Source organism: Lissotriton vulgaris, chromosome 1_1, assembly GCF_964263255.1.
Source record: "Lissotriton vulgaris chromosome 1_1, aLisVul1.2, whole genome shotgun sequence".
NCBI classification, from domain to species: Eukaryota; Metazoa; Chordata; class Amphibia; order Caudata; family Salamandridae; genus Lissotriton; species Lissotriton vulgaris.
In genome coordinates, this window is record NC_141685.1 from 37,810,384 (window position 1) to 37,828,210 (window position 17,827).

Genomic DNA, 17,827 nt, shown 5'->3' on the forward strand with positions numbered 1-17,827 from the left:
CCGACTTGCCCATGTTCATTTTAAAACCGGCCACTCGCAAAAAAGCATCCAATTCGTGGATGCGGGCAGGAAGGGACCTCCTGGGATCGTCCAGGGTCAGCAGGACATCATCCGCATAAAGACTGACCGTGTGAACATACTGCCCCATCTTGATCCCGATCGCATCCGGGTTTTGGCGGATCCTCTGGGCAAACAGCTCCATGTAAAGAGCAAAGAGGAGTGGGGAAAGTGGGCACCCCTGCCTAGTGCCCCGCTCGATTGCAAAACTACGGGAGCTGCACCCATTGACCCTCACGTGCGCTACTCGTTTAGTATTGTCGACAGTTTGTCTGCCAGGCACAAAGCCAGCTTGGTCGGCCTCAACCAGACCCGGGAGGTGCAGGGCCAGCCTGGACGCCAGAATCCCCGTGTACAACTTAAGGTCGACATTCAGGATCGAGATTGGCCTATATGAGCCACATAAGGCCCGGTCCTTCCCAGGCTTCGGGATCACGGAGACCGTCGCTCTCAGGAGATCCGGTGGGATGGCCCCTGATTCGAAGAAGGAATTAAACAGCCGGGCGAGGATAGGGTATTTTGACAAAATGGGGTAACCCTGTGTCCCTCAGAACCTGGGTATATGCGATTGACAAAAAAGTGGTTCTGTTGGGTATTGTACAATCTCTTTGGGTTAGGCTAAGGACAGCTCTAAAACACAAACAAGCAGAACTCTCTGATATTCAAAGTTTTTATATATATTAAAAACAAGAACCAATGAAACAGTAAAATGGAATTACTTCATTCCACTACATTACTAGCAAATATTTATCAAACACAAGTGCAGTGACTGTGGTGATTCAAGTGACAAATGTGAGACATGTAGTGACACTTATATACAAAGACGTTAAATCAATACAATTTACAAAAAGGGGGGGAGGACCGGGGAAAGTGTAGAACGATGTATTTTTTATCGTTTTGTGGCCAGTTTCATCATAGTAAAAGTTCCAAGGAAAAGAAGGAATTATTGTCCATATTCCTGGAATTATCTTGGCCAAAAGGAAGAGCGTCGACGTTTCGACCCAGGTTGCGCCCCAGTTGGTGGTCGCGGCGGGTCTTTATCAAGACAAAAGGGGGATGGGGAATGTTCAAAAGTTATTATATTCCAGAGGGTAGCCCGTTGGTCAACCCTCGATTCGTTGTCATCAGCGTGGAAGCCTCCGCGATGTGGGAAACGGCGATCCGAATGTGAACGCCAAACCGAGCTCTCCGAGTGAAGGCGCTGGTACGAGCGCCTTCACTCGGAGAGCTCGGTTTGGCGTTCACATTCAGAGAGTTCTGCTTGTTTGTGTTTTAGAGCTGTCCTTAGCCTAACCCAAAGAGATTGTACAATACCCAACAGAACCACTTTTTTGTCAATCGGGCGAGGATAGGGGCCACAACCGGGCAGAAGGTTTTGTAAACAGGGACGTATAACCGTCCGGGCCCAGGGCTTTCCCGTGCTTAAGCCTGGCTATCGCGGAAATCACCTCCTCAACGTGGATATCGCGCTCAAGGTATTCCGCCTGGGCGGGGTCCAGCGCCGGAAGGGTCACGGATTCCAGATATTCCACGGCATCCCGCGACGAGGGGGGCTCCCCGGCATACAGCGCCTCATAGAAACTACAAAAAGTTTCCGCTACTGCCGCGTCACCAGAAACCGCCACCCCGTCAGCACCCAAGAGTTCCTTCACCACGTTACGCTGATGCGCGACACGAAGCCTATGTGCCAAGAGTTTGCCACACCTATCTCCCCCTGTGTAGAATGCATGTTTCAGACGTAACGCTGCGTATTCCGCCCTGTCCATGTCCAGCGCCGACAGGAGCTTCCTGGCAGCCTTCAACTGCCTCCAAACCCTTGGAGCTCCCGTACGGCGGTGGACCTGTTCCAGCTCCCGGACCTGGGAAGTCAACTCCTCCCTCTTGCGCTGCCGCTCCCTATTTTCTGCCGAGGATATGGAGATGAATTCCCCCCTGAGAACCGCCTTCAGCGCCGCCCACTGTGTCGCCAATGAAGTGTCTGAGTTACTGTTGTGTGCCTGGTATTCCCGGATCGCCTCCTCAATATGTTTTACAACAGTTTTTTTGTGCAGAAGGGTGTCCCGAAGGCGCCACACCCCCCGAGAGGGGGAGGTCGCCGGCCACGCAAACGTGCCCACGACCGGCGCATGATCAGACAGTGTCAGGACCCCAATGTCCGCTGCCGTAGCAGCGGCACGCATCGGTCCACTAACCAAAAAGTAGTCCAACCGTGCGTAGGTCCGGTGCGCATGTGAGTAATAGGAATAATCCCTATCTGTAGGGTGGAGGGTGCGCCAAAGGTCATGCAAATCCATGTCGGTGATTCGGGCCTTCCCGGCCTGGGAAAGTTCCCCAGTCTGCGGGAATCGCTGCGCTGATCTATCTAATGCAGAATCAAAGACTATATTTAAGTCACCCCCTAGTATGACATGACGATTGGGGGAGGCAGTTACGTCCACCAGCACCGAATCTAAAAAGCGTTCTTGATGGTCATTCGGGCTATATAAGGAGCCAATAGTAAACGACGTGTCCCCTAGGCGGAGGCGGTATGCCAAAAGCCTCCCCTTCTGTTCAGCAAATTTATACAACACCTCCCCCCTGAAGGAGCTCGACAGCAGAATAGCCACCCCCGCCCTCTTGGACGCAGCAGAGGAGAAAAACTGGGTGGGAAACCTGGCAGAGCGCATTCTGTGACAATCACGGGACAACAAGTGGGTTTCTTGCAGGAGGCATATATCAGCTTGTGTCCCCTCCAGCAGAGACAAAATCGCCCTTCGCTTGACAGGGTTATTTAGACCCTTAACATTAAGGGTTACCACCTTCAGGGACGACATACCTCCCAGGGTCTGGAGACGCTACGCCGCGGGCAGGCAGCTGGCGGGGGAAGGGCGCAGGGCAGCAGCGCAGGACAGGCAAAATAGGACCAAGCGTTCACATATGAAATACCGGACGATTCCTTCCCCGCCCCTGAACAACTCCCAACCTCAACCCAAACGAACCAATGGCAACTAGTCAAATTCCCACTCAAACACAAACAACCCATTGTCCCAGTCAAGCCCCAAAACGGACAAGTCTGCAGAAAGTACCAAAAGTGGACGTCCGGCCACTCGCTCTTCCCGCTCCCCCCCGGCCCTCCCCCCGACCCCCAAACCTGGCACCGAAGAAGCTATGTCCATCTCCCCCCGGAGTGAGTCTACGCCGTCAAGGCCACACCGTTCGTGGTGGCCGAGTCCCTGGCCGCTTCTCTCAAAGCGCTGGCCATGTCCGCTCTGATGGTGGGCGAGTCAGGTCGCCCAGTGCTCGCCGCTGATCTCCTCCTCACCGATCGCCGTCGTCCTCCTCTGTCCGAGCGCCTCCAGGACGTCGTTGCTCCATCCTCCTCTGTAGCCGTGAGACCCAAGACGCCGCAGACATCCTGCAAGGAGCGCAGCTGATGCAGTATCCCGTTCCAGCGGAATATCAAACGAAAGGGATGCCCCCAGGAGTACGGTGTCTCGTGCTCGCGCAAGAAATCGGTTGCAATCTTGAAGGACCTGCGCTTCTGAAGCGTGATGGCAGACAGGTCCTGATACAGCGCCACAGGTCGCTCTCGGAACGTCAATGGCTGTTGCCTGCGGGCCTCGGACATGATGCGCTCCTTCACCGGAAAGTCAGGGAGATAGGCCAAGATGTCCGGCGGAGGAGCCGCCGACTGTCGCTGTCGGCCGACTCTGTGGGCCCTGTCGATGCGGATCGGGAAGTCCGCGGCCTCTCCCAGAATCTCCCGGAACAAGTCCTGCAAGTAGCCCACCAGGTCTGTTCCCTCATCTGCAGACGGTACACCCGGTACCCGTATATTATTCCTCCTCGACCTGTTCTCCAGGTCCTCGTTATGGGCTTGGAGTTCAACATGTTGCTCCCTGAGACGGAGAACGTCCTGTTGCAAATGGACAATCTTGTCGTCCCGACGTTGGCCCGCCGCCTCCACCGTCTCCATCCGTTCGCCGAGGCCCTCCACCTCCCTGCGGACCTCGCGTACTTCACTGGCCACCTCCTGCTTCAGCGTCTGGAAGTCAGCCTTAAGCGAGCTGAACAGTTCCTCCATGAAGGACCTCGTGACGGGGGGCTCACCCCCGGTCGGGTCCGCAGCAGCCCGGGAAGAGCCCGGAGACGGTTGCGCCCTGTCTCGCTGTTGCTGGGCCCTGCTAAGTATGTCCGGCAGGGTGCGATCCCCCTTCCTCGATCCACCTTTTCCGGACATTCGTGCCCCGTATGCTGTCGCACTCAACTGAGGCAGGAACACTGGCTTTGGCCACCTGCAATAGGATCGGCCCTCGATGAGTCACCAATGTTCGGTAGAGCTCCTCCAGAGGGAAAACCCGGCCAGATAGGGGCACCAGGGGATCCGCGCCACAGATGACAAAATGGCGGGCCAGTCCAGTCACAAAGGGCCGCTCGGAGCCCAGCCAAAATTGCAACAGAGACCCCAGCGAGGGGAGCCCCGGCTGGCGCGTCCCGCAGGAAGGGAGAGCTGTGCAAAAGCAAGGGTGTAGGAGACGGCCTCAAGCGGCACTGAAGGAGGGCTGCGTCACCGTCGCCGTGAAGACAAGATGGCGGTAGGGCGGGGCCGGGTAGATCGTCCAGGCTCGGCAATGCCACCAGGGCCACTCTAAGAGCCAGGTATACAGAGGAAAGTTCCATTCAAAGCCGCCCGGCTAGAGAAGAGAAACAGTAGACCTGGCTTCAATCCTAAGCATTGTCGCCAACTGGCCACGGGGCCGGGGCCCGCACAACGTGAGAGGCCACCACCGCAAGTCCATGCACCGCCACGATCACACGGCAGGGACCTCGCTCAGCGATGTCACACAGCAGTTGTCCCTCCGACAATCCCCGTCGAGTACCGGGGCGAGCTCCACTCCAGATCGCTAGACATCAGCACCAGGCCACAGCCGAGGCACCTGGACAGTGCCCCGCTCTGCTCCGCCTCCAAGGTGCTCCACCGTCCGGTTATCGGTCTCCTAGCGTGCTTCCGCCGGAGCGATCGGGGCCAAAGTAGCATCAATGTGTGCCCCAGGGTCTCCGCCACCCGTCTCTCAGCCGCTGAGCTTCAGCGGGGGGAGAGAAGCTGACGAAAAAGGGCTCAGGCCTAGTGGGGCCGGAGGAGCTGCGGGAAGAAGCGTCCGCTCACCCCGCCATCTTGGCCACGCCCCCCTATGGTGGTTTTTAAAAGATTTTTGTCTCTGTGGGTTAGAGTAGTGAGTATCGCGGTCTTTAGGCCTCGGGGCAGCCAGTACTTTCGGAGCTGATACAGATGGAGCCGGCAAGTCGTTTGCACTTCCCGCTACACTGTTGACGTTGGTGGTTACAGGGACCTTGTACCGGGGTTTTGGGACAGGTTTAATAGCCGGAGGTACTGGTGGAGTGACAACAGCTACTGAAGGAATGTTGGTCGCAGCAGGTTGGCTAGTTGGTTTATTACCAGGCATAGTCAGGGTGGCAAGATTTAGAATGCTTTTTTCAGTCTCAAGGAGCTGGGTTTCTATCCGGGAAAGTCTGAGTTCTAAAGGGGTGAGCAGTTTTTTCAACGTTTCCCACACAATCGTTAAAAATTCCACATCCTTTCCTTCAATCATACAAAGTGGTACCCCACCATTCTCACTTTCAATTACGAGGTTCTCGTATTCCCCCATCGACTTCACTGGGCTAGATTCAGGAACTGGGGGGCAACTATTCACGACGGGATAGAGTATGTGGGATGACTGGGCTAGTACCTGAGAGGGTAACTGGGTCTTTGCAACCTTAGCCTTTTTCCTGGAATAGGCAGTAGCGCTTTCATTTTTGGTTGGAGCCCTTTGGGGGGTTAGGGGAGATTCTCGCACTCATGGCCTTACAATTGGCAATTGATGGTGTTTCCAAGGGGGGCCCGTCTACCCCTCCCACCCTGGGCAGTGATGTGGGGGCTTCATGTGGAGACCCGACCTTCTGTACTAAGGCTAAAGGAAGCGAAACTGGTGGGTGGTGGATAACTACCTGTGTTAGATTTGATGGTGGACACATTGTGCGGTCCGGTGTTTTAGCAAAAGCAAAGTGACCCAAAGAGGATTTCTTGGCATTGGCCATCTCCTGGGATAGCCTTCTAGCTGCATCGAGTTCAATGGAGACCCTATGCTGCATCTTAGTGATCTCCATGTCTATAGCAGTGTCCGTTCTAGTGATAAAGTCATCAAGTGTTCCATTTTGCAACTTCCCCTTAGCTGCCCTGCTTCTGTACTCACGTGTGGCCATTGCGCTTAGTCCTCTGCGTGCGCCACTAACAAATGTAGATTCAGCAACAATAGAAATAAGGCCAGGGAGTGTAGCCCGGACCGGACTCTCCCGTACTCGAACGGCCTCAAACGGCCCGCTCTTTGCCCCGAGCTCCGTCCCTCGCGCGTCCCGCGTCGCGGTGGAGAGTGCGCCTGTAAAGTACGTGGAGGCTGGGGGCGTGGCCGCCGGGGAAAGAGGCACCAGCTATGCAAAGTGGAGGATGCTGGTCCTCGCAGTCCCCCGGTAGGCTCCACGCGCAGTATTCTACCCAAAGTCCTCTACCTGGGCTGTGAGTTGCTGGGAGCGAGTGTGGAGTCCGCCGACTGCGGAGCCGCTCACACCAGCTGTGAGAGCCTCAGGGAGCGGGTAAAAACAGCCGTGCAAACAAAGTCCTCGTGGCAGCAGTGATGGTCAGATTGGATCAGTGAGCGGCACCCGCGAAGCGGGTGTCACGAAAAGTTATTGGAGCTTGAACAGCCTCAAGGTGCAGGGAAGAATCAGCAATCCGGAACAATCCTCGTGGCCAAAGAGAGATTTGCTCAGTGAGCGGCACATTACTAACAACCCTAATTGGTGGTAATTCTTTTAGGCAGGCAGATCTCATTGGGATCAACGCAGATATGTAGAACCAACTTATGAGCGAGTCCCCTTTCATCAAGACATAGATTTTACCAGGGATGACTCTCCTTTTGAAGTCAATTGTGCCCCAGAAATAACCCAACAACTCAATAGTCACCCCACCTTAACCTTTTGGTCTAATGTTTGGCTTTCAACAGGGTGACTTTGCCCAGCAGATTACGCTCATAAAATGTTTTGGGGACTAGCGTTACCTTCGCCCCAGAGTCGAAGAGCATGTTCACGGGAGCATCATTGATCAAAACTAGATCCTGAGGGCAATCATCAGCATTTCCTGTGACTGGGAGAATATTGATTTCTTCCAATTCTTCTTCATAAAGATCAACTTCCCTGACTTTTTTATGCCTGTGCCCTTTCTGCAGTTCTTTGAGACATGACCTTTTCTCTCACACATTTTGCACATGGCCTTCCAGCATGGGCAGTCTTTAAAGTTGGCCATATGGCCTGGTTGCCACACCTGAAGCACTTCCCCTGAAAATTGTTTGTATTAAAGGGCTTTGAAGTGGTGCTTGATTTGGGTTTAACAAATCTATCCACCACCACCTTGACATTAGTGTTCTCCTTTTTATCACCTGAACTGTCTTTGCGTATAATATTAACACACGCTTTTGAATGCTTGTGACTTTTGGCTATGGTCAGCACTTCTTGAAGCGATGGCGTGCCTTTTTGCTACAGGGCGTCTCTCTTTTTATCGAGGACTCATCCCAATATGAACTACTCTCTTAAGAGCTCATCTAAAGCTGCACCAAAATTGCACGTGGAAGCCAATTTGCGCAAGGTAGTTATGTACTGTTCTACCGACTCATCCTGCCATTGCATCCTTCTCCCGAAGTGTTATCGTTCAAGGAAAGTACTCACTTTGGTGAGGTAGTGAAAGTCCAACTTTTTTATGCAGATCACGTATTCATTAAGAGTGGCAGAGTCACTATCAGAGAGTTCAGGAAGGTGTTCAACGACTTCTTGTCCCTCAGAACTGAAGGAAGTGGCCCTTAGGGGCCACCCGGGTTACTAAGAACCACCTGCTATGCCTTCCCAGGAATGAAGAGTCGGTCAGACAGTAGAGAATATAAACAGGATTTATTATCAGTTCTCGGCAGAGAGAGATCCGGTCAGACCTGAACCCTAAGATGGTTGCTGAGTGGACTGCCTTCCAAACTGGTTACAGTAGGTAAAGAAGCTTCCCAGCCATCTCCAACCCCGCCCACCATGGAAATGTACTGGCTCGAGCTGGACCCGAACAATGGGGGTACAGAGAGATGCGCTACTACTTGCGAGATGGGTACACCTTATCGGCAACTCACGGTTATCGTGCTGGGCCTCAGCTACACGCTCAGTTTGGTATTTGAAGGGAGAGCACCTTATTCATTAGCAAGTCGAGAAACAACCTTGGACATAAAAGAAAATAACAGTGAAATACAGTGTTCAGCTGAGGCAAGCAATTCTGGATACATGGGCCTAATGCTGGTGCAGCCTATGCAGTCTAAATAAGGATTACAAAATACAAAATGGAGTCACACTTGCTAACTGAGACTTGCACATTACGGGGATAACTCAACGGGTTGCATACAAATGTGGTAGCGGCAACTAACTTAGCCATATAATGCTAATCTATTATAGCACAGTTCAAGGATAGCAAGGGATTTTTCAGACTAACAGACCCTCCTTTTAGCATTATATGCTAATTAGCTTTATTTGGCTATCCGGTAGGGTCTTTACAATGATAAGGGGAAAAGGATATAGTTATCTATCCATAGTAAATGTGAAAAGAAAGCGAATGCAAACATCATAAATTGTAATCAATATTCGAAGACTCCCTCGTCGATTAACAATATTGACTGTATTTCTTGCATCATCATGAGAGTGTGCTTATTATTACTTTTTGGTAGTGAGACACTGGGAATGAGTCTGCTTATGCAATACGTGCAGCAAGCTGGGTGGCAATTTATGCATAGACAGCATGTGAAAACAAACCCTGCAATAGCTATCAGGAAAAGGACTATTTTCCAACCCCATAATGTCAATATTCCCCAGAGCCATCCCGAGAGGGACCAGGTACCATTGTCTTCGTGAATTTCTGAAGCCAGTCTATACAATTTCTGCATTGCAGACTTTACAGTCGGGGCACTGACATGTATGTACACGCAGCAGCTGCTACTGACGATGACATGGCAGGCTCCACCCCTGTCAGCTAAGATAAAATCTAAAACCATCCGATTTTGAAGCGAGACACGTCTCGTAGCTTGGAGCTCAACTGTAATATTAGTCAGTATACCTGCGGTGGTGTTAAAGACTCCCTCATCTATTCTAGTCAGGCTTCGGATATTGCGGGAATTGAACATCGGACCCCAAAACAGTATGATACCCTTCATTATGTGCAATTTCTTTTTTAGCTTTTTTAGTTGGCCAGTATTATCCACAGGAGTGGGAGATCGCCGGCTGGACTAGGAGACTGAGCTGAGCTAGTCTGTTGTTGAGTTGTCCCATGTCTAACTTTAGAGCTTTGTGACATAGCACACCAGCTTGGCTGTCTACTAGTTGAACACTAGGGTGCATCTGTGTAGCGAGTGCATGGATGGTGCGCCAAAGCCTGTTAACATTCTTTCACTCCTGGACCATGCCCAGCACGTGAAACACTCTCTTAAAAACATCTCTTAAGTTAAATGGCTCTGTCCAGAAGTCCTACACCTCGGCTGCCCTCCACTCTTTCATCCATAAAGGTAGGCCCGGTTCTGACATTTATTCACCTGCTCCACACATGCATTGCCCTGCTATCAACATGCTGAGGCCTGTGAACAAGATTTTCAAACCATGTATTTCCCATGACTTTTCATGGATCTCTCCTCCTACTCATGCTTTTCATCATCACCTGTACAAACCACTGTGGCCACATTTAATGGAACAATACTGAGGTGCGCTCATTCTTTCCACAAGATGTAGAATGCTCCCCAACAGTGCACGCTGCACATAACACCTAATAAATGCCTTCTGCGACTCTCACACATGCCCGACAAGTACACAGCCCATACCCAGCTTTTACAAAGGCCCACATGCTTAGAACTGCTTTACAAATACACAAAATGCCCAAGGCACAGCTCCACAATGTAAAATAAAAAGAATTCTCAGTGTGAAACACACCAGCAAATGATACAAAGCGTGCTGCATGCCACAAGGGTCTTTATTATATCACTGCTTCATCCAGCAGCACAGCTTAATGGCACCAAACCGTTCTTCCTTGGAAAAAGGTGCTATGCATGTGGTGTTTGTACAGCACAAACCTCACCTAAAAGCAGCTGAGCTCCCTATCGGTCCAAGGCAGGGACAGAGTCAACGAGTGATAGGTGAGGCAGCTGTATAGTGGAATAGTTACTGCATTGTGATCAAAGGGCCTGAAACTAGCAGCATGTGTGCTAATTCCTCAGCAGTTTCTCCTCTATGACAGGTAGAGCGATGCAGGCCCAGATCAGACAGAAATGATACATTTATAGATATGTAGTATTTTGAGATAAAGTACTGGGTAATAGGACGCTGGCTTCCAATAAGACAGCACCGAGCACCCCACCTCAGCTGCACATGGGGACTGCATTGGCTAGATGAACACCGTGCTCTTGCAACCGCTCAAGTCATGCCTGCGGGCGCTACAACATGTTAGCGAAGGGTTACTTGAATCCTCGATTCCAATTTACATAATTTAACTACACACATCACAGTTCTCTCCCCTCACCGTATCCAGCGCATGTTTCCTGACTCGACACCAAAGTGCTGCGCGGTAAACTGGGTGACGCCGGCTTCTAACATATGGTGTGGGGGTGCCCATCACTACAGATGTCATGGCTTGAGGTTACAGCCACCATATCGGAACTCGCAGACCATACACGGTCACCTGCTCCTGAATCCTGCCTGCTAGGCCTTCGCCCTAAAGCAAAGGGGGGTAAACACTTACACCAGTTTACAGACCGTGCATAGGTACTTTTGAAGCGCCAAATTGAAATTTCTTGTAAAGCAACATCTGTGCTAAGAGGCAGCTGCATACTCTCCTGCAATGTGCACGAGCAGAGGCCAACACACTACACATGCTACTCACTAGAGGAGTAGGGAGTGGATGGGGGGGAATATGGATATCCTTAGCATAGAAGCCAAAAACGATTTTCGACCACCATGAAGGAACTATGGCCGGGACCTTATGAATGCATAACTTCTGTACAATTGTACCAAAGTATGATGTATATCCTCCTGTCCATGCAATTGGCGTTCCCCTGAGGACGGGAGCCACGCCGGCATATGGCAAGGATTAGACATCATGTTGATCTACCCTTATGTGTTCGATGCAGTCCCCCCCTTACACCTGCTTCCTTATTTTTAATTTTTTTAGTGATGCGCTGTCTGCGATTAGGATTGGAATGTTTTATTGTCCTCCTTGCCTTGTGATCACCCTTTATCTTAGTAGCTCTTGCTCCGTCACTGATGTAAATGGCAATGCTGCCGAACCATGATGTGTTTACATATGTCACATATATTATGTCATTGATGCTGCCTGCAACCTGTATCCCTAATTGAGTTTCCTCTTGTTGATGTTTTAAAAGAATAAAAAATAAAAAAACTTTCACCAGCTGCAGTCAAATGTTTGTGAGATAATGAGATGCAGGCATACCTCCATCCTGCACATCCTGGGACTAGACTGCTGGAAACAGATCAATGGGAAATCAGACAGGTTTGGAGGTGAGCAAATCAATGAAACATTACCTGAAAGAGCAAATTCAAAAAAGAGAGTTAGGAGAAGATAGATGGATATTGGTAATGGCACTAGGGACAAGCAAGAGAAGGAAATAAACTCAACTTTCTTTGGAAAAACACCAGCCGTGTGAATTTTTACAAAGCAAAAATGTTTTAAACGTTTGTAAAACACTGAAAAAACACCACAATTTAGAACCTATATAAACTGATAACAGAAAAGCTTATGCACCTTGTTTTCAATGTGCATTATCAGAGAAGAGGAATTGCTGCATGCACAGGAGGATTTAAAACGAGACCTAGTGTGCCATGACGGTGCACCAGGTTCAGTTTTCCGTAGTCATGCATTCCAATGGGCTCTGGGAAGTGCAGTCTTTTTGTAACTGTGTTTAACTTGGATGCTGATAAAGCAAGGGATGAAATGCATAATAGTTGAGACCTTCTGAATCTTTACACTTAGGAATTCTGAGCATGCATACGACACATAATGTGAAGTGCACACTTGGATTAGAACAAACAGATGACAGACAATAATAGAAGTGGAGAAGAGCAAAAGGAAGAGAAAGAAGCTCATTGAACGCGGCATGAGGCAAGGCCGTCCCCTTTCACACATACTCTTCCTGATAGCCCCAGAGACCCTCACATTCACCCTATACTGCTCAGAAGGCATTTGGGGAACTGAAACTAAAGCCGGCAACCTGGAAATTATGCTGTAAGCAGACGACATACTCCTGACTTTAGCCTCTCCAGAACGTTTGTTGTCAGCACCGATGTTCACCATATCAGACTTTAAAGCGTTTTCCAGGTACACAATGAACTGGACCAAAATTTGGGAAGCAGAGACAAGTTACATTAATGACGCAACAGGGCATAACATAGTCAAATCCAATTCTCCAGCACCTTGCCTCCCACTATGAGTCGAGAACACAAACCGGGGAGACTGGTTTAAAACATGGATTCCAGACAGAGAGCTATCCCCCTGCTTTAATATAGAGAGGACTCACAGGACGCAGGCCCCAAGTCAGCCTAAGTCATCATCACCTGGAGAAAAGTATCCTTTTTGGATGGTGATCCCCAATCTTTTTGCTCCAGATACTGCTGGTTAGGACTCAAAGTGCACTGGAGCAGGCTGAAATTGCTACATGTGAATTGGCATCCCCAATTGGCAATGACTTTATCACCCTTAGAAGTCCCTAATATATGGTACCAATGGTACCCAGGGCATGGGTGTTAAAGGGGTCACCAGGGACTGAAGCACTATTTATGCCACCCTGAGTAGCCTAAGTAAACTACTCACAGGAGGACGGCCAATGCAGACTGCAGAAGAGTGTAAACTGCTTGATCCCAACTCTGCCTTTACCATGTGTGGCAAAGTCAAACACTATTTTTAATATATATCAGTCACCCCTAAAGAAGGCCTCCTGTGGCAGACAAGTGGCTTGGCTTGCTTTGGCCCGAGGATCCGAGTAAACTCCAAGCAGAGCTAAAGCCAGGCGTCCTTCACTGGCTCGCCCACCTCTATAAAATAACGTTATGTTATGTTATGTTAAGGATATTTATAGAGCGCATGGCTACCAGAAGGTGTCCTTGTGCTAGCAGAGATTTATGGCAGGCCACACCAGCTTAGTCGGTGGGTTTTTGGAATAACCAGATTTTCAGACGTTTACAGAAGGAAAGGGGGTTGGGTTCTGAACGTAACTGGGGGGCCCCGGGGGCGGGGGGCGAAGCTAGGTAGAGAATGGATAATCAGAGGCATCTGTTAGGACAGTAGGGGGAGATGGTGGATCGGAGGATGGGGGGCCTTTTTTCCAGAAAGATTTATGAGCAATACATAGGGGCTTGAATGTTATTCTTTCCACAATCAGGAGCCGGTGCAAGGTTTTCAGGGCAGGTCTTGCAGAGTGGCTGTTGCAGATCTTAAGAAGCATGCATGCTGCACAATTCTGAATAACTTGCAGTTTGTTTGTTGTCACCCCTGGAGCTCCTAGATACAGAGCATTTTTGTAGTCGAGGCGGGAGAGGATCAAGACCTGGGCCATGAGTTTCCTTGCTAAGAGGGGGAGGAGCGGGTGGACTTTAAGGAGCATCTGTAGGATGCCATAGCAGGATGCGGCCAGTTTCGTCGCCTGATAATAAATTGTCAGTGACCGATCTAGCCACATGCCGAGACTTTTGATCTGATTTTTGGGCGTGGGTGGAGAGCCGAGACAGTTTGGCCATGCTAAACCGATATCAAATGTGGGTGACTTACCCAGCAACATAATCTCCGTTTTATTTCCGTCCAATTTAAGGAAGGAGGGTGCCATCTATTTGGGAACTCTCTCCAGGCAGGAGCCTAGGCATTGTGAGGAGTTTTCTGGATGATTTAAGGCCACCACTAATTGGGTGTCATCAGCGTAGGTGACAATTTCTATCTCAAAAGGGAGAACAATCTTTGCCAGGAAGCTCATATAGATATTAAACAGCATCGAGCTCAGAGACTAGCCCTGAGGAACACTGCAGTCAAGTGGGATCCGGTTTGAAATGTTACCCCCTTCAAAGGCTTGGAAGGTTCTATTCTCGAGAAGAGATTGCAGCCAGGTGATAACACTGCCTGATAGTCCGACATTCCTCAGTCTATGGATCAGGAAGTCATAGTTAACAGTGTCAAAAGGGGCGCTGAGGTCCAAAAGGATGATAGCTGTCAATTCACCTTTGTCGATAATTATTTTGGGCTTTTCAACAAAGCCAATAGCACGGTTTCAGTCCCATGTTGGCGGCAGAACACGGTTTGCAAGGGGTGAAGTATGTTGTGAGATTCGAAGAAGGTGGAAATAGCTGAATCAACATGCTTTTCTAGCATTTTACTGAACCCAGGAAAGGAGGGAAGTAGGGCGGTAATTCCCAAGAATGTCGCGGTCAGCGTTGGGTTTCTTCAGTAGGGCCTTCACCAGGGCGTGTTTCCAAAGTGGCGTACTAGTCCGGTCAAGATGGAGGAGTTAATTATCTTTAGTAACACCGGGAGGACTACTTCCTCAGCCTTGCTTAGGAATTGAGGGGCTGCCCGGTCACAGGGAGAGATGGATTTTACTAAGGCACAGATGTTCAATAGGGTGTCCATAACCATAAAGGGAATTTCCTTGAGAGCATGCTCATCGGGCACGGAGTTCCCCATGGAAAGCCGATTAACAGTGGAGACCGGAGGGGGAAAGAAATTGTAGATAACCTTGATTTTATAGGAGAAGAACTCTGAAAGTGCATCACACCATGCGTGCGAGCCCTCAAGGGGGGCATCCCTCATCGGTAGCTTTAGCTTTAGCAATTTAAAAAAAATTGTGTGAGGAGTTTGAAACAGAGTTATGTTATGTTATGTTATGTTATGTTATGTTATGTTATGTTATGTTATGTTATGGAGCTTTTATATAGCGCACGGCTACTCGAAAAGAGTGTCCCGGCGCTTTCCACCTGCAACTCAGAGTAAAAATAACACAATACAGCGAAAAAGAGGAAACAGAAAAAAAAGAAACATTAGAACCAGCCTAAAGATTAAAAAGCTCTTCCTGAACTGGAGCAGATTGACAGTGCTACGGAGCGAGAGGGGAAGCGAATTCCACAGCTGGGGAGCTTTACAGCTGAAAGAGCGCCCTCCCGCGTGGGCCTTCCTCACCCGCGGGACCACCGCTTTATAAAGGGATTACGAACACAAGGAGCGGACTGGTCGATAGAAAGCCAGTCTCTGCCGCAGATATCCAGCCCCTGATCCAAACAGGGCTTTGTGCATCAATGTCAGGGATTTGAACTGAATCCGCTTCCGGATGGGCAGCCAGTGTAAAGCCTGTAGCAGCCCAGAGGCTCGGGCTCGTCTGCGCAGGCCATAGATCGCCCGGGCGGCGGAGTTCTGCACCACCTGTATAGAAAGCCAGTCTCTGCCGCAGATATCCAGCCCCTGATCCAAACAGGGCTTTGTGCATCAATGTCAGGGATTTGAACTGAATCCGCTTCCGGATGGGCAGCCAGTGTAAAGCCTGTAGCAGCCCAGAGGCTCGGGCTCGTCTGCGCATGCCATAGATCGCCCGGGCGGCGGAGTTCTGCACCACCTGTAGACGCTGAACCAGGTAATCAGGGAGGCCAAGAAAGAGGGCATTGGCATAGTCTAACCTTGAGCCAACAAGAGCCTGCACAGTAATCCGCCTGTGCTCCTCAGACAGCAGGGGCAGGAATTTACGGAGCATTTTCAAGATTCCATAGCAGGTGCCAGCCAGACCAAGAATATGTGTTCTCAGCGACAGCTGGTTGTCCAGCTTGACACCCAGATTTTTAGCCACCGAGGAGGACTGTGCAGGAGGACTCATGTCGGACGGCCACCATTGCTGCCACTCTGGATCATCGACGCAACCAAAGAATAGAAACCCCGGACTTACTTGAGTTGGCCCTCAGACTGTTCCGCTGGAACCAGTCGAAGACCAGTGCAAGACAGTCCCGAATTCTCTCTCCATCAAAATCCTGGTCTTTCCCGCATGTGAAGGGGAGTTGCGTATCGTCGGCGTAGGAGACGATCTGAGCCCCATATGCCTCCACCAAGGCCGCCAAAGGGGACATAAAGATGTTAAACAGCGTGGGGCTCAACACAGAGCCCTGTGGAACCCCAACTCCCAGTGGCGGCATCTCGGCAGAACTCTGGGAAACCCAGACCGTCTGGCGGCGGCCTTCAAGGAAAGATGTGAACCACCTGAGCACCGTCCCCCTGAGGCCGATGTCATATAGCCTAGCTAAAAGCGCCTTATGGGGGACGGTGTTGAAAGCCGCCGATAGGTCTAACATGACCAGCATAGCCCTACCGCCGACATCCAAGGTCTCCCTGATGATCTCAGTGACCTCCAGCAAAGCCGTTTCCGTACTAAAATTAGTTAATTCTTTCCTCATAGTAGGATGCTTGTGCATCCTTCACTTTGGTTTGATACATTTTTATGGAGTCCCTGTATTTCAGTTTACCTGTTGCGTCGTAGTTTCTTCTCCATTTCCTCTCAAGTCTTTTTCAGGTTTGTTTGTACTCATGCAGCTTGGGGAAGTTCCACGGAGCAGGGTTATTCCTAGTTTTTTATGAATGTGTTTCCTAGTTATGACTAGGTCCAGGGAGGAATCGATCCAATGGTTAAATTTGTTATTCGGGACAGGAATCTAAAGAAGGTATGGAGTTTTCCAGAGCTGAATTCCAAGAGTTCAACGGAAGGTTGGACAAAGAGCATTTCCAGCTACTGGTCGTGCCGGTGGTAAGAGCGGGTTTCAGCAGACCCCGGGAGAAAGGGACCAAAAAGTCGTCAGACCATGGCACTGGGACCGGGTCTCCTACTGAGAGTTCCTTCCAATTGGAAAAAATGGGGTCTAGGAGGTGCCCTTTTTCATGGGTGGGGCTAGTAACACTTTACTTCATCTGGATACCTAGGAGATTCTGGATTAGTTCAGTCACTACTGGGTCCGAGTGATCGTCAAAATGCAAGTTGAGATCCCCTAGTACAGTGAAATTGGAGGGGGAGCTTGCCATGTTGGGGACAATTTGTGGTAAAACTTTGAACAATTGTCCATGGGGTCAAGGGAGGTGGAAAATCAGAATACTCGAAAAGGTGTGGGTGAGGGAAAGCGTGATGGAGAAAGAACATTTTTCACAATCCGGTAGGATGTTGGAGACGATGTGACATTTACAACCCTCTTTTAAAATAATGGCAATGCCTCCTCCCCTCCCCTGTTACCGGTCACTCCTCAGGACGTAGTATCCCGGTATGAGACATTGGGAGTTCAATCCATTGACTCCAGTCTAAGAACGAGAGTTCAATCCATGGACTTATCATTACAAGGATCCTAAGCCTGTGACCCTATAATCAACAAACTGAGCTCCCTACCGGCGGTTCTAGAACAGATAATCAGTATTAAACAAGCATTGGAAATGCAATAGGTCTCGCATTAGAAAAGTAGGAGCTATTGGTCTTGTAAATGACAAATATTTTATTTATGTGTTGGTTTTTAAAATAGATAAATTGATAGCTTTGTCATTTACAATGCCAATGGTTATAACTTTCGCGAATGTGACACCTATAGCATTTGTAATGCAACATGTTTTGTATTTATGTGACTTAGATGACAGCTCTGGCCGTTAGGCCACATCTCT

The 17,827-nt window shown here is 49.9% G+C and overlaps 1 protein-coding gene across 3 annotated transcripts in view; it reads right to left on the reverse strand.

Moving 5' to 3' along the window:
• LOC147737097 (uncharacterized) overlaps window positions 1-17,827 on the reverse strand; it is an 88,710-nt gene that overhangs the window by 36,440 nt on the left and 34,443 nt on the right. The window contains exon 2 of one of the 3 annotated variants that reach the window (XM_086963681.1): window positions 11,606-11,697. The exons of the other annotated variants lie outside the window; for them this stretch is intronic. The gene's annotated coding sequence lies outside the window, so the exon portion shown is untranslated. The remainder of the gene's footprint in view (window positions 1-11,605; window positions 11,698-17,827) is intronic. 3 annotated transcript variants of the gene reach the window in all.